Source organism: Capsicum annuum, chromosome 5 (assembly GCF_002878395.1).
Source record: "Capsicum annuum cultivar UCD-10X-F1 chromosome 5, UCD10Xv1.1, whole genome shotgun sequence".
In the NCBI taxonomy this organism is placed as follows: Eukaryota; Viridiplantae; Streptophyta; class Magnoliopsida; order Solanales; family Solanaceae; genus Capsicum; species Capsicum annuum.
Genome location: NC_061115.1, coordinates 191655452 through 191671878, shown reverse-complemented (window position 1 = coordinate 191671878; position 16427 = coordinate 191655452).

Genomic DNA, 16427 nt, shown 5'->3' with positions numbered 1-16427 from the left:
ACCAATTGTCAAATTCCAGTAAGGCTCTGCGATAATGGCACGTTGCGCCAATGCCAAGTTTTAGAGTTGTCAATTTCCAATGAGGCTTCACGATACCTCCGCGTCGCTCCAAATGTCAATTTTGTAATTGTCAATTTTTAAGAAGTTTCAGGAATAATCTAGTGGCTCACTGCAATGCCACCGCATCACGGTGAAGGCCAAAATTGAGATTTTCAGTGACAAAATTTTGATTCTTTTCAGGGGTAATTTAGTCTTTTTCCATGGCCCTAATAAGTCTAAACACGATATTTAACCCCTAAATAGCCTAATTAATCATCAATCACTCAATTCTTCTAAAAATTTGAAGATCATTCTCTCAAGAACAAAAACCCTAGCCTTCAAATTCAAGATTAAATCCCAAGAATTCACCATCAACTTTCAAGAATTTATCAACCCAGGTATGTTAAGTGTTCATTCATGGGTTCCTTTCACCCATGGAGTCCAAGTACCATATTTTAAATTAAAATTATGATCTTTACAAGTAATTATGATTTTTAATAGAGATTTCAACCATGAACCTCCATGAACCTTGATCTCACACCAGGCTTACATGAAATTATTGTCATCATAAAACCCCTCATGTTTTACTATTGCTATTTTATAAATTAAATCATGGTTAAGTGTTGTTGATGTTTAAATTATGGTATTATTCCAATTTTTATTCCATTCTCATGCTTAGCCTAAAACATGTACATCATGTGTTTGATGAAATGCCTACAATAGTGGATTTTAATAAATTCTCCCATGTTATGTCCTTCAAGATTTGTACTATTTTTACTCTTATTGCTATTGAGTCCTGGGGGTTATGAATAACCAAAAACATAGTTGTTTGCTTAGTCTCATTAGATTCAAAATAGATTCAGACATATTAAGAGCAATATCAGTTCTGTTAGTTATCAAGATCAGTTAAACTTATAACAGTCAAGCATTCTGAGATAGTTCAATTGGGAGTAGGATTTAGCACCGAGCGAGTGTAGGGATGGCAGCTTCCCGATCAGATAGGTAGATTTATTACCAACAGTCTCTAAACTCTAGAACTATGTATCCAATGTAGGATAGTCACCTGTCAGTTTAGGCTTGACATCCTTGGTCCTTCAGGACAGTACATCAGTATAGTAGATCCACACAACCAGTTTTAGTGCCCGTGGCATGATACTAACACCCTTCCAACTGGGGTTACAGGTTGGACCCCAACCTTGCTCATTTAGGGCATCTCGATTAGATGATACCTCTCACAGTCTCAGCCTAGTAATTCAATTTCAGTTACTTGACCATATTATACAGATATTAGTGATTCAGTTATCAGATTTCAGTATTTTAGTATTACAAATTATATTCAGAACATGTTATATGCTTGGTCATGCATCCTATGTACTTACAGATTTCACGTATCCTCAGCATTTATAGACTTTTTGCATCCTCCATACCTTAGACTTCATGCACACTATTTAGTATTAAATATTATACTTATATATATACACATACATTCAGACAGTTATTATTCATGTTCATGAAACCACACATATCATTCTATCATATTTAGCATACCAGTACATTCAAAGTCCTAATCGCATACTATTTTCTTGCGCTATGATGTATCATATCATAGGTTCGGATGCCCAGTTCCTGGATCGCACCTAGAATTCTCAGAATAATAGCCGTGGAAGTGGTGAGTCCTCATATTTTTAGGACAGACTATTTTACTTCATGTTTTCAGTTTAGTAGTTAGTTGGGGCCAGTCCCATCAACTCACATTTAGTTAGTTTAGAGGCTTTGCAGACACTATAGTCATTTATTCAGTATTTAGACTCCAGTTGACATTGTTAGATTATTTTATCACTTTGATTTATAGATTTTATCATTTTTTATTACTTAAAACCTTATGGCTTATTAGTTGTTCTTTCGCATATACTATATTATTATTCAGTGCTTACAACAAGTACCAAATTATGGGTTAGCTTGTGGTCCTTCAGGACTGTAAGCATCGTGTGGAGCCCAGGGTATACTCTCGGTGCATTACAAACTTGGTATAAGATCCTGAGGTTTGAATGTGTCCTAGGAAGTCTGAGAGATGCATCAAGTAGAGTCTTGTGCATGGGTATGTAACGCACCACACATTCCCTTCTTTCAGTATTTATGTCATGCAAGTGGCCATAATGATCATGTTAATCTCTCTGTCTAATCTATTCTCCCTTCTATCTACATAATATGCCTTCTAGAAAGACAAACGGAAGAAGGAACGTAAACCAGCTAGCACCTCAGCCCATTTGGGAAGATCCCCTGAATAAGCATGTTTCTCATGAAGAGTTCAAAGTTGCATTCACTACACTAGCCTAGTTTGTAATGGCTCAGAATGATCAACCATCCGTTGTTCCAACCAACCTAGTATACAATACTGTCGCAGCTAAAATTTGGGACTTCACCCAAATGAACCCTCCTTTCTTTTTTGGATCCAAGTATGAAGAGGATCCATAAGAATTCTTAGACATGGTGAAAAAGGTAACAGATTTCATGGGAGTGACTTCTATTAAGAGTGCTGAATTAGATGCTTACTAGTGGCAAGATGTACCCCATGCATGGTTTAAGTAGTGAAAGGTGGATAGAGGTATAGATGCAGGGACTGTAGAATGGAAAGAGTTTGCTACAGCTTTCTTAGATAGGGTCTTCCTACTAGATTTTAGAAAGGCTAAAGTGTTAGAGTTCATTAACTTGAAGAAATTCATCATAAGGTGAGATATTATTCTCTCAAGTTTACTCAGTTAGCCAGATATACCCCTCATGTGGTAGCTGATAGCAGGTCTAAGATGAGTAAATTTATGTCTAGTCTATCTGATAGCACAATCAAAGAGTGTAGGACCACAATGCTAATTAGGGAGATGGAGTTTTCTAGGTTGATGGTCCATGCTAAACGGATAAAGGAGCAAAAGGCTAAGGTGAGAGAGAGGGAGAACAAGAAAGCTAGAATGGGTAGTTTTAATTTCAGTCAATCAAGGTCAGAAGGGGGTAACCATACTCAATTTAATCAAATATCTTCAGTCCCATATCTATCCTCAGCTAGTACCCCATTACCCAAGTTCATGAATGATCATAGGGATAGGGCACCAGGCTCTAAGTCCAAAGGCAGTGTTAACAGTGCCCGTACCAATCCTCTTTCCCAAAAATATGGTAGAAATCATCAGGGTGAGTGTAGAGTTGGTAGTGATGTATGCTTTGAGTGTTTTAACCCAGGCCATCGGATTCAGGAGTGTCGGGTAGTTTCTTAGAAAGGTAGGGATTCATGCTAGCAGGGCCAGACCCTTCAGTCATCAGTCCCAATAGGACACCCAATTCAATAGGATACCACTTCTAGTGTTACCAGTGGTCAGTATCGAAATAGATTGTATGCTCTTTAGTCTCGATAATATCAGGAAAATTCTCCTGATATAGTTACTGGGATGTTGCAAGTCTTTCACTTATATGTCTATGCATTATTAGACCCGAGAGCTTCTCTTTATTTTATAACTTCTTATATAGCCATCAACTTCAGAGTCAGTCCCAAAATCTTAGCAGAGCCTATCTCAGTATCTACCCCAGTAGGTGTTTCTATTATAGCACAGTGGGTATACAGGAACTGTCCAGTTACAACATCTCATAAAGTCACCTTAGTTGATATTGTCGAGTTAGAGATGACTAATTTTGATGTCATTCTCAGCATAGATTGGCTCTATTCATGCTATGCTTTAGTTGATTGTAGAAATAGAGTTGTTCATTTTCAGTTTCCAAATGAACCAGTCCTTGAATGGAGGGGTAGTACTACAACGCTTAGGGGTCAATTATTTTCGTACCTTAGGGAAAAGAAAATAATATCCAAGGGATGTATCTAACATCTTGTTTGGGTCAAAGACTCTAGTTCAGCGACTCTCAACATTGAGTCAATTCTAGTAGTAAATAAATTCTCAGATGTATTCCTCAAAGATCTTATCGGAGTTCCTTTTGAGAGAAAAATTGACCTCGAATGAGACCTTCATCAAGATACTCAGCCCATTTCTATTCTGCCATACAGAATGGATCCAGCCAAACTCAAAGAGTTGAGTTGAAGAATCTCTTAGATAAGGGATTCATCAGGCCCAGGATTTCCCCGTGGAGCGCACCAGTTCTATTCGTGCGTAAGAAAAACAGTTATCTTAGAATATGTATAGACTACTGTCAATTGAACAAAGTCACAGTCAATAATAAGTATCCACTCCCCAAAATCGATGACTTGTTCGACCAACTTAAGGGTGCCAGTTACTTCTCTAAGATAGACCTCAGATCCGGCTATTATCATCTTAGAGTCAGACAATGTGACATTCTAAAAATAACTTTTAGAACTCGGTATGGTTATTTCGAATTCCTAGTCATGTTATTTGGTCTTACCAATGCTCTAGAAGCTTTCATGAATTGATGAACCGAGTGTTCAAGTAGTACGTGGACATGTTCATCATAGTCTTCATAAATAACATCCTTGTGTACTCCCGTACCAAAAATAATCATGCAGAATAGTGTTGCAAACTCTTAGAGGCCACCAGTTGTTCACTAAATTCAGTAAGTACAAATTTTGGCTAAGGTCAGTAGCTTTCCTTGGTCCTATTATTCTCAATGATGGCATAAGAATTGATACTCAAAAGACTGAGGCGGTGAGAAACTGGCCTAGACCTATTTCTCTACCACATATCAGGAGTTTCTTGGGTTTAGCTAGCTATTATCTTTAATTTATTGAAGAATTTTTATCTATTGTATTCCCCATGTCCCTATTGACTCAGAAGAAAGTCAAGTTTCAGTGGTCGAATTCCAGTGAGAAGAGTTTTCAAGAGTTTAAGACTCAACTTACCTCAGCCCTAGTTTTGACTTTGTCGTATAGTTCAAATGGATTTTCTGTGTATTATGATGCTTCCAGAGTTGGGTTGGGTTATGTTTTGATGTAGAGAGGTAAGGGCAAAGCCTATGCCTCCAGATAGCTTAAGCCCTATGAAAAGAATTAACCTACCCATGATCTTGAGTTAGTAGCGGTTGTGTTTGCCTTAAAGATTTGGAGGCATTATCTGTATGGTGCATGTTGGTGTGTTCACAGATCACAAAATCTTACAGTATGTGTTTTCACAGAAAGATTTAAATTTGCATCAGAAAAGGTGGTTAGAGTTGTTAAAAGATTATGACATGCGTGTTTTGTATCATCCGGGCAAGGTCAATATAGTGATGGATGCCCTCAGTAGATTGTCTATGGGTAGTGTTACTAACGTTGAGGATAATAATAAAAATCTAGTTTAGAAAGTTCATCATCTTGCTAGATTAGGTGTCCAGTTGGTTGATTCCGTTGAGGGTACTATTTTGGTTCAGAATATTTTGGAATCTTTTTTGGTTGCTGAAATAAAAGAAAAGAAAGATAGAGATCCCAGTCTGGTCAAGTTAAAAGAGGCAGTCAGAGATCAGACGGTAGAGGTTTTCTCCTAAAGGGGAGATGGTATGTTGCATTGCCAGGGTAGACTGTGTGTACCATATATGGATGAGTTGAGACAGTAAATTCTTGTAGAAGCGCATGGTGTGTGCTACTCTATTCATCCAGGGGCCACTAAGTTGAACCGTGATTTATGGGAGATCTATTAGTGGAATGGGATGAATAAGGATATTATAGATTTTGTAGCTAAGTGCTCAACATGTCAGCAGGTTAAGATTGAGCATCAAAAGCCCAATGGGTCCATGCAGAGGTTCAAAATTCCCACTTAGAAGTTGGAGGAAGTAAACATAGACTTCGTGATGGGTTTTCCTCGTACTCATCGTCAGCCAAATTCTATTTAGGTCATTGTGGACAAGATGACAAAATCAACCGATTTCTTACCAGTTATACTTTTTATTCAACCGAGGACTGCACCTAGCTCTATATCAGAGAGTTGGTTAAGTTGTATGGTGTTCCGTTATCAATCATATCAGAAAAAGGTACTCAGTTCACCCCTCGCTTCTAGAAAGCTTTTCAGAAGGGTTTTGGTACCCAGGTTTGCCTCATTACAACTTTTCACCCTCAGACAGATGGTCAGGCAGAAAGGACCATTAAGACCCTTGAGGACATGTTGAGAGCATGTGTAGTTTACTTTAAAGGAAGTTGGGATGAACACTTGCCTTTGATTGAATTCGCCTATACTAATAGTTATCATTCTAGTATCCAAATGCCTCTGTTTGAGGCTCTATATGGGAGGAGATGTAGAGCCATAATTGGTTGGTTTGAAGTAGGTGAGATTGTTTTAGTAGGCCGGATTTGGTGTTTGATGCTTTAAAGAAAGTTCTGTTGATCAGAGAGAGACTTAGGACAGCCAGAGCTGACAGAAATTGTATACAAATGTAAGGAGAAAGGATCTTGAGTTTGAGATTAATAATTTTATGTACTTAAAAATCTCTCCCATGAAGGGAGTGAAGAGATTTGTCAAGAAGGAAAAGCTCAGTCCCCGACATGTTGGTCCCTTCAGAATTCTCAGTCATTTTGGAAGAGTAGCTTATGAGCTTGAGTTACCTTTAGACGTAGCTTTAGTAAATCCAGTGTTACACGTCTCATTGCTAAATAAGTGCATCGAAGACCCAGCAATTGTCATTTCTTTAGAGATCATAAGTATTCAGAATGATCTTTCTTTCGAAGAGGTCCCAGTCCAAATCCTAATCGTCAGATTTACAGACTGAGGAACAAAAAATTTCCCTTGGTCAAAGTTTTTAGATTGATGGAGCTACTTAGGAAGTAGAAGCAGACATCCATACCAAGTACCCTCACCTCTTCTCCGTAAACTCAGACACAGCTTGACGTAATAGTTTTTCTTTGATTTACTCACCCCATGTCTAGTTACAGTTACAAACTTGATATCATTTATCATTGCATACCACCCTCATGTCAGTCATGCATTCATGAATCCGTTCAGTTAGGTAATCATGCTTCAGTTATGTATATTCAGTATGTAAACTCAAATCCTCAGTATTTTTAGCTTAAATCAGTCTCATTCAAGGATGAACGTTCCCAAGGGGGAGAAATTGTAATACCTCATACTTTTCCAGCTAAGTTAGCCCTTAGTACTCTAGCATTTGTATATAAATATTCAAAATACTCAAAAAATTTTAGTTTAAGACTTATTATTGTGTAGGAAATTCAGTCAGCTTTTCAACGATAAAAAATTTCCCAAATCCAATACTCCGGGGAGAAGTTATAACTTTTTTTGTAAAATAGGATGCCAAAATGGGAAGTACCGCATCACAAAAATAGCCCAAATGGTAATTGTCAATTTCTAGTGTTCCATCATGATATGCCCACGTAGTGTCAAAGTTCCAGATCCCAAATGTCAAATTCTAGTAAGGCTCCGAGATAATGGCATGTCACGTCAATGCCAAATTTCAGAGTTGTTAATTTCTAGTGAGGCTCCGCGATACCTCCGCATCGCGCCAAACATAAATTTCTCAATTGCCATTTTTAATAAGTTTCATCCATAAATTTGTACTCTCGATGCGTTACAAACTTGGTATAAGAGCCTAAGGTTTTAAAGAGTCCTAGGAAGTTTGAAAGTTGTGTCAAGTATAGTCTTGTGCATGGGTGTGTAGCGTGCCACACTTATGAACAAGAGGCTATGAGATATTTTAGGAAAAGTTTCCCTTCTTTCAGTATTCATGTCGTGTGATCGGGCATAATGATCATGTAAATCTCTCTGTCTAATCTATTCTCCCTTACATTTAAAAATATTCCTCCTAGAAAGACAAATGGAAGATGAAACGTAAATAAGCCAGTACTACAGCCCGTTCAGGAAGATCCCCTGAATAAGCATGTTTCTTCTGCACATTTTAGAGCTCCATTCACTACTCTAGCTCACTCATGAGTGGCTCAGAATGCTCAACCATCCGATGTTCTGACCAACCCAGTGGCCAATACTGTTTCAGGGAAAATTTGGGACTTCACTCTAATGAACCCTCCTTCCTTTTCAGGATCTAAGTCTGAAGTGGATCCGTAAGAATTCTTAGACATGGTAAAAAAGGTAACAGATATCATTGGAGTAACTTCTATTGAGAGTATTGAATTAGCTGCTTACTGGTTGCAAGATGTAGCCCATACATGGTTTAAGTAATAGAAGGTGGATAGAGGCATAAATGCAGGGCCTGTAGAATGGAAAGAGTTGCTACTGCTTTCTTAGAAAGGTTTTTCCCGCTGGAGTTGAGAGAGTCAAAAGGGTTAGAGTTTATTAACTTAAATTAGGTAAACATGACAGTTATAGAATATTCTCTTAAGTTTACTCAGTTAACTAGATATGCCCCTCCTGTGATAGCAGATAGCAGGTCTAAGATGAGTAAGTTTGTGTCTAGTGTATCTGACAGCATGGTAAAAGAGTGTTGGACCGCAATGCTAATTAGAGAGATAGATTTATCTAAGTTGATGGTCCATGCTCAACCAATTGATTAGCAGAAGGCTAAGGAGAGAGAGAGAGAGAGACTAAGAAAGCTAGAATAAGTAGTTTTAATTTCAGTCAATCAAGGTCAGAAGGGGGTAACCGTCCTCGATTTCATCAGAAATCTTTAGTCCCAACTCCATCCTCATCTAGTGCCCTAGTACCCAAGTTTATGAATGATTATAGGGATAGGGTACCAGGCTCTAAGTCCCAAGGCAGTGTTAACAGTGCTCGTACCAATCCTCTTTGCCAGAAATATGGTAGAAATCATCAAGGTGAGTGTAGAGATGGAAGTGATGTATGCTTTGGGTATGGTAAGTCAAGCCATCGAATTCAGGAGTTCCAGGTAGTTTCTCAAAAAAGTAAGGATTCACGCTAGCAGAGCCTGACCCATCAATTATCATTCCCAGCCAATCGCCCAATTTAGCAGGGTGCCACTTCTAGTGCTACCAATGGTCAGCGTCCAAATAGATTGTATTCTTTTTAGTCCAGACAAGATCAGGAAAATTCTCCTGACGTAGTTACTTGTACGTTGCAAGTTCTTCATTTACATGTCTATGCTTTATTAGACCCGGGAGCTTCTCTTTCTTTTGTAACACCTTATATAGCCATCAGCTTCAGAGTTCGTCTGGAATTCTTAGCAAAGCCTTTATCAGTATCTACCCTAATAGGTGTTTCTATTGTAGCCCGATGGGTATACAGGAACTGTCCAGTTACAATGTCTTAGAAAGTTACCTCAATTGATCTTGTGGAGTTAGAGATGACTGATTTTTATGTCATTCTTGGGATAGATTGGCTCCATTCATGCTATGCTTTAGTTGATTGCAGAAATAGAGTTGTTCGTTTTTAGTTTCCAAATGAACCAGTCCTTAAATAAAGGGGTAGTACTACAACGCTTAGGAGTTGATTTATTTCATACCTTAGGGCAAATAAAATTGATATCCAAGGGATGTATCTACCGTATTGTTCAAGTCAACAACTCTAGTTTAGAGACACTCAATATTGAGTCAGTTCCAGTGGTAAATGAATTCTCAGATGTATTCCCCGAAGATCTTTCCAGAGTTCCTTCTGAGAGGAAAATTGATTTTGAAATAGACATTCTTCCAGATACTCAACCCATTTCTATTTCAACACATAGAATGGCTCCAGCCGAACTCAAAGAGTTGAAATAGCAATTGAAGGATCTCTTAGATAAGGGATTCATCAAGCCCAGTAGTTCCCCGTAGGTCGTACCTATTTTATTCATGCATAAGAAAGACAATTCTCTTATAATGTGCATAGACTACCCTCAGTTGAACAAAGTCACAGTAAAGAATAAGTATCCACTCTCTTAGAGTTCATTCTCGACCAACTTTAGGGTGCCAGTTACTTCTCTAAGATAGACCTTAGATCCATCTATCATCAGCTCAGAGTCAAAGAATGTGACATTCCGAAAACAACTTTCAGAACTCAGTAAGGTCGCTTTAATTCCTAGTCATGTTATTGGTCTTACCAATTCTCCAGCAGCTATCATGGACTTGATAAACCTAGTGTTCAAGCAGTACTTAGACATGTTCATCATATTCTTCATAGATAACATCCTTGTCTACTCTCGTACCAAAAATGATCAGGAAGACCACCTCAGAATAGTATTGCAGACTTTTAGAGCCCATCAATTGTTCGCTAAATTTGATAAGTGAAAATTTATGCTAAGATCAGTAGCTTTCCTAGTTCATATTATTTCCAGTGATGGCATTAGAGTTGATCCTCAAAAAACTGAGGCGGTGAGAAATTATCCTTGACCCATTTCTCCACCAGATATTAGGAGTTTCTTCGGTTTAGCTAGCTATTATCATCGGTTTGTCGAAGGATTTTTGTCTATTTCATTCCCCATGTCTCGATTGACTTAGAAGAAAGTCAAGTTTCAGTGGTCAGATTCCTGTGAGAAGAGTTTTCAGGAGTTCAAGACTCGACTCACTTCAGCCCTAGTTTTGACTTTGCCAGATGGTTCAGACGAATTTATTGTGTATTGTGATGCTTCCAGATTTGGGTAGGGTTTTATTTTAATGTAGAGAGGTAACGGCATAGCCTGTGCCTCCAGACAGCTTAAGCCTCATGAAAAGAATTACCCTACTCATGATCTTGAGTTAGCAGCCCTTGTATTTGCCTTAAATATTTGGAGACATTTTTTGTTTGGGGTGCATGTGGATGTGTTCACAGATCACAAAAGCTTTCAGTATGTATTTTCACAGAAATATTTAAATCTGCATCAGAAAAGGTGGTTATAGTTGTTAAAAGATTATGACATGAGTGTTTTGAATCATCCGGGAAAGGAAAATATAGAGGTGGACACCCTCAGTAGATTGTCTATGGGTAGTGTTACTCATGTTGAGGATAATAAGAAGAATCTAGTTCAGGAAGCTCATCAGTTTGCCAGATTAGGTGTTCGGCTAGTTGATTCTGCTGAGGGTAGTGTTTGGATTTAGAATAGTTTGGAATCTTCTTTGGTTGCTAAAGTGAAAGAAAAGAAAGATAAAATCCCAGTCTATTCAAGTTAAAAGAGTCAGTTAGAGATCAGAAGGTAGAGGTTTTCTTCTAAGGGGGAGATGGTGTGTTGCATGCCAGGGTAGACTATGTGTACCATGTGTGGATGAGTTAAGACAGCGAATGCTTACATAAGTGCATGGTGTGCATTACTCTATTCATCCAGGGGTCACTAATATGTATCACAATTTGCGGGAGATCTATTAGTGGAATTTGATAAAGACGGATATTGCAGATTTTATAGCTAAGAACTCAATGTGTCAGCAGGTTAAGATTTAGATTTAGAAGCCCAGTGGGTCCATGTAGGAGATCAGCATTCCCACTTGGAAGTGGGAGGAAGTGAACATAGACTTCATGATGGGTTTGCTTCGTACTCATTGTTAGCATGATTCTATTTGGGTCATTGTGGACAGGATGACCAAATTAACCCATTTCTTGCCAGTCCATACTTTTTATCCAGCCAATAACTACGCCAACTCTATCCCAGAGAGTGGTTAAGTTGCACGGTGTTTCGTTATCTATCATTTCAAGTAAAGGTACTCAGTTTACCTCTCACTTCTGGAAAGCTTTTCAGAAGGTTCTTGGTACCCAAGTTCACCTCAGTACAACTTTCACCCTCAGACAGATGGTCAGGCAGAAAGGACCATTGAGAACCTTGAGGATATGTTGAGAGCATGTGTAGTTGACTTTAACGGCAGTTGGGATGATCACTTGCCTTTGATTGAATTCGCCTATACTAACAGTTATCATTCCAGTATCCAAATTGCTCCGTTTGAGGCTCTATATAGGAAGAGATGTAGATCCTTGATTGATTGGTTTGAAGTAGGTGAGACCGCTGTAGTGGGGTCGGATTTGGTGTTTCATGCTTTAGAGAAAGTTCTGTTGACCAGAGCGAGGCTTAGGGCAGCCCAGGGCCGATAGAAATCATATGCAGATATGAAGAGAAAGGATCCTGAGTTTGAGATTGATGATTTTGTGTACTTAAAAATCTCTCTCATAAAAGAAGTGAAGAGATTCGGCAAGAAGGGGAAGCTCAATCCCTGATATGTTGGTCCCTTCAAATTTATCTTCAGTTCATCCAGTGTTCCACGTCTCCTTACTAAAGAAGTGCATTGGAGATCCAGTATTTTTCGTTCCTTCAGAGAGCATAACAATTTAGAATGATCTTTCTTTCGAAGAGGTCCCAATCCAAATCCTCGATCATCAGATTCGCAAACAGAGGAACAAAAAAGTTCCCTTGGTCAAAGTTATTTGGCGAAATCAGCTCATTTAGAGAGCTACTTGGGAAGTAGAACTAGACATACGAACCAAGTACCCTCACCTCCTCTCTATAAACTTAGACTCAGATTAAGGTAACATTCTTCCTTAGATTTACTTAGCCCATGTCCAGCTACAATTACAAACTTGATATAATTTGTCGTTGCATACCACCCTCATGTTAGTCATGCATTCATGAATCAGTTCAGCCATGTAATTATGCTTTAGTTGTGCATGTTTAGTATGTAAACTCAGATCCTCAGTATTTTCAGCTTAAATCAGTCTATTTCCAGGACGAATGTTCTCAAGGGGGAGATATTGTAATATCCCATACTTTCCTATCTCATTTAGCCCTCAGTACCTGAGTATTTCTATATAAGATATTCAAAATACTCAAAAATTTTCAATTTAAAACTTACCATTGTGTAGGAAATTCAGTCAGCTTTTTGACGATAAATCCGATACTCGAGCGAGAAGTTATAATATTTTTAGTAAAGTAGGATGTCAAAATGGAAAGCACCGCATCATGGAGACAGACCAAATGGCAATTGTCAATTTCCAGTGTTCTATCATGATAAGCCCATGTCGCGTCTAAGGTCCAGTTCCCAATTGTCAAATTTCAGTAAGGCTCCGCGATAATGGTACGTCGCACCAATGCCAAATTTCAGAGTTGTTAATTTACAATAAGGCTCCACATACCTCCACGTCGTGCCAAACGTCACTTTTGCAATTCTCCATTTTAAGCAGTTTCGGCCATAATCCAGTGACTCACCGCGTTGCGGTAAAATACAAATTGGGATTTTCAGTGACAAAATTTTAATTCTTTCCAGGGGTAATTTGATCTTTTTGTACGGCCCTAATCAGTCTAAAAATGAGATTTAACCCCTAAATAACCTAATTAATCTTCAATTACTCAATTCCTCTAAAAAATTGAAGATCATTCTCTCAAGAAAAAAAACCCTAACCTTCAAATTCAAGATCAAATACAAAGAATTAACAATCAACTTTAATGAATTCATCAATCCAGGTATGTTAAGTGTTCATTCATGGGTTTCTTTCACCCATGGAGTCCAAGTACCATGTTTTAAATTCAAATTATGATCCTTACAAGTAATTATGATTTTTAATTGAGATTTCAACCATGAACCTCCATGAATCTTGATCTCACACCAGGCTTACATGAAATTGTTGCCATTATTAAACCATTCATATTTTAATATTAATATTTTCTGAATTAAATCATGGTTAAGTGTTGTTGATGTTTAAATTATGCTATTACTCCAAGTTTTATGCTATTCTCACGCTTAGCCTAAACTATGCACATCGAGTGTTTAATGAAATGCCTACAAGAGTGGATTTTAATAAATGCTCCTATGTTATGTTCTTCAAGATTGGTACTATTTTTACTCTTATTGGTATTGACTCCGGGGGGTTATGAATACCCGAAAACATTGTTATTTAATTAGTCTCAGTAGATTCAGAAGTTAGATAATACCTCCCACAGTCTCAGTCCAGTACTCAATCCAGTAATTCAATTTCAGTTGCTTGACCGTAGTATACATATATCAGTGATTCAGTTATCAGATTTTAGTATTTCAGTATTTACAGTTTATAATCAAAACATGTTATATGCTTGGTTATGCATCCTAAGTACTTACAGATTTCACGTATCCTTTGCATTTATAGACATCATGTATCCTCAGTGCCTACAGATTTCAAGAACTCTATTTAGTATTATATATTATACTTATATATATACATATACATTCAGATAGTTATTATTTATGTTCATGAAACCATGCATATCATCCTACCCCAATTAACATACCAGTATATTCAAAGTATTGATCGCATACTCTTTTCTTGGACTATGATGTATCATATCATAAATTTGGATGCCTAGTTCCCAAATTGCACCTGGACTTCTCAGTCTATCAGCGGTAATCGTGGTGAGTCCTCATATTCCCTAGGACAGACTATTTTACTTCATGTTTTCAGTTCAATAGTTAGTTGGAGTTAGTTGGGGCTTTTCCCATCAACTCACATTTAGTCAGTTTAGTGGCTTTTCAAATACTACAGTCAATTATTTAGTATTCAGACTCCAGTTAACATTGTCAGATTATTTTATAAGTTTGGTTTGCAGATTCTATCAGTTTTCATTACTTAAAACTTTATGTCTTATCAATTGTTCTTTTACATGCATTATATTATTATTCAGTGCTCACAACAGGTACCAGCTCATGAGTTAGCTTGTGGTCCTTCGGGACTGTAAGCACTGTGTAGCGTCCAGGGTGTACTCTCAGGGCGTTACAGATGTTGTGATTGGATTTCTATATTGACTTGTTATATGTCTACTTGCTTTATATCCTGTTACATATACTTGACCATCTTATATATATGTGTTCTTCTCTGTTTATACTTGCACGTGATATAATGTATACTTTGTTATACTTGTTGTATTGATGTGCCCTTAGTGTGTATTTTGTGTACTTTATTTTCTACTTTGCTCGATCGGTCTATAATACCTACTGAGTACATGTGGACTGTACCCACTCCTACTATACCCTTTTGGTGCAGATTCAAGTTCAGGTACGCCCCACGTGGCTTAACTCGAGCGATTGTTAGAGCTTTTAAGATGGTTGATGATTTTCAGGCGTCCGAATGTCTTCTGCTACCTTTCTCTATAGACTATGTCTTTATTTTCATTTCAGAGACAAAATTTCTATTGTTTTTGGATATCTTATGTATTTCATTTGGACTTGAGTTGTACTAGATCATTCTTATACTATTGACACCTGGTTTTGGGAGTTGGATTAGATTGTCATGTTTTTTTTTGCATTTATCGTGCTTGTAGGGTTCGGCTCATTCTAGAAGCCTTACCTTGGGGTTATTGTTGTCTTTTTCCCCTTATATGTCGGTTCAGGTGATAGGCTTTCTTGTCAAGGTTCATCGTGACAAGTGTCATCATGACCTATGAATTTTGAGTCTTGACAGATATATGTCCCGTGGGTCCATGGGAGTTATGCCCCATGTTTCGGGGCTTAAACTTTCCCTCATGCTACGCAAAATGCCTCGTCTCACGTTCCCTATTTTTAAAACACTGATTATGACTTAGGACAAATAGTTATATATATATATATATAAAAAAAAAAATAGAAGAGAGAAAATCTTATATTTCAATAAGTTGGAATTTTCAAATATGAAAATTCTAAGTTGAAGGATAAATTTAACAATCTTAATAGATGATTAAGTATTTTTATTACTTCAACTCAGAATGGAGTCAGAATAGAAAGTTTATGGGTTTATGGATTTAAAATCCTAATCCATTTAAGTTATTGAGGTCAAAAGTAATAATTTACATATATTTAATGAATTTCTTAACATAATTTTCTGCCGAGTTCGGTAAAACCTGTAGCACATTAACTATACCCTACTACAGCTTCTATTCTAGTCATATATTATTAATCCCTTTATTAATCCTCTGTTGAGTTAGTCGATTCATTTTTCACAGTTACTGCACTTAAAATATTACCAGTATTTGTTACATTAAGCTCTCATTTAGTTGGTAAATAGTTATCTTGGGATAACTAATTCAGGAATTAACTATTTCGAGATTAATTAGTCCGCATGTATATGTGATAAATTATTCCATCACTATGATATAAATTATGGATAAATAATCTCAAAACTAATTAATACCTTCAATCAAATACGTAATAAAATAATTTCATATTTTATCTCGAACTATACATTATATACCTCGCACTAAATGTGTCCAGTTAGATTTAGTTGAGGAAATTTAACATAAGCGGGTGCTCCAGTATCTCTGTGTTTGTTTTAGTCTCATTACTTTCATTGTTTTAGTAGATGTTTAATCATGAAAATCAAAAAAACAAATTAATTAATTTAGAATTTTTGAAGTTGGAGTTGAGTATCATAATAGGAGTTTGATCATGAAAAATTAAAAATATTTTTACATTATTTTAAATTTTTGAAGTTAGAGTTGGAGTTATGTTTGACCATAATATTTGAAATTTAAATATATTTTTTTAAAAAAATGTATAATCTGATTTGAATATGACATATAATTTAAATGGTGTTATCTTATGAACATAAAAAATTTAAATTTTTATTTGTAAAAAAAAATGAAAAGTGAAAACACCTCTTGTGGTGTTTTCTAAAATG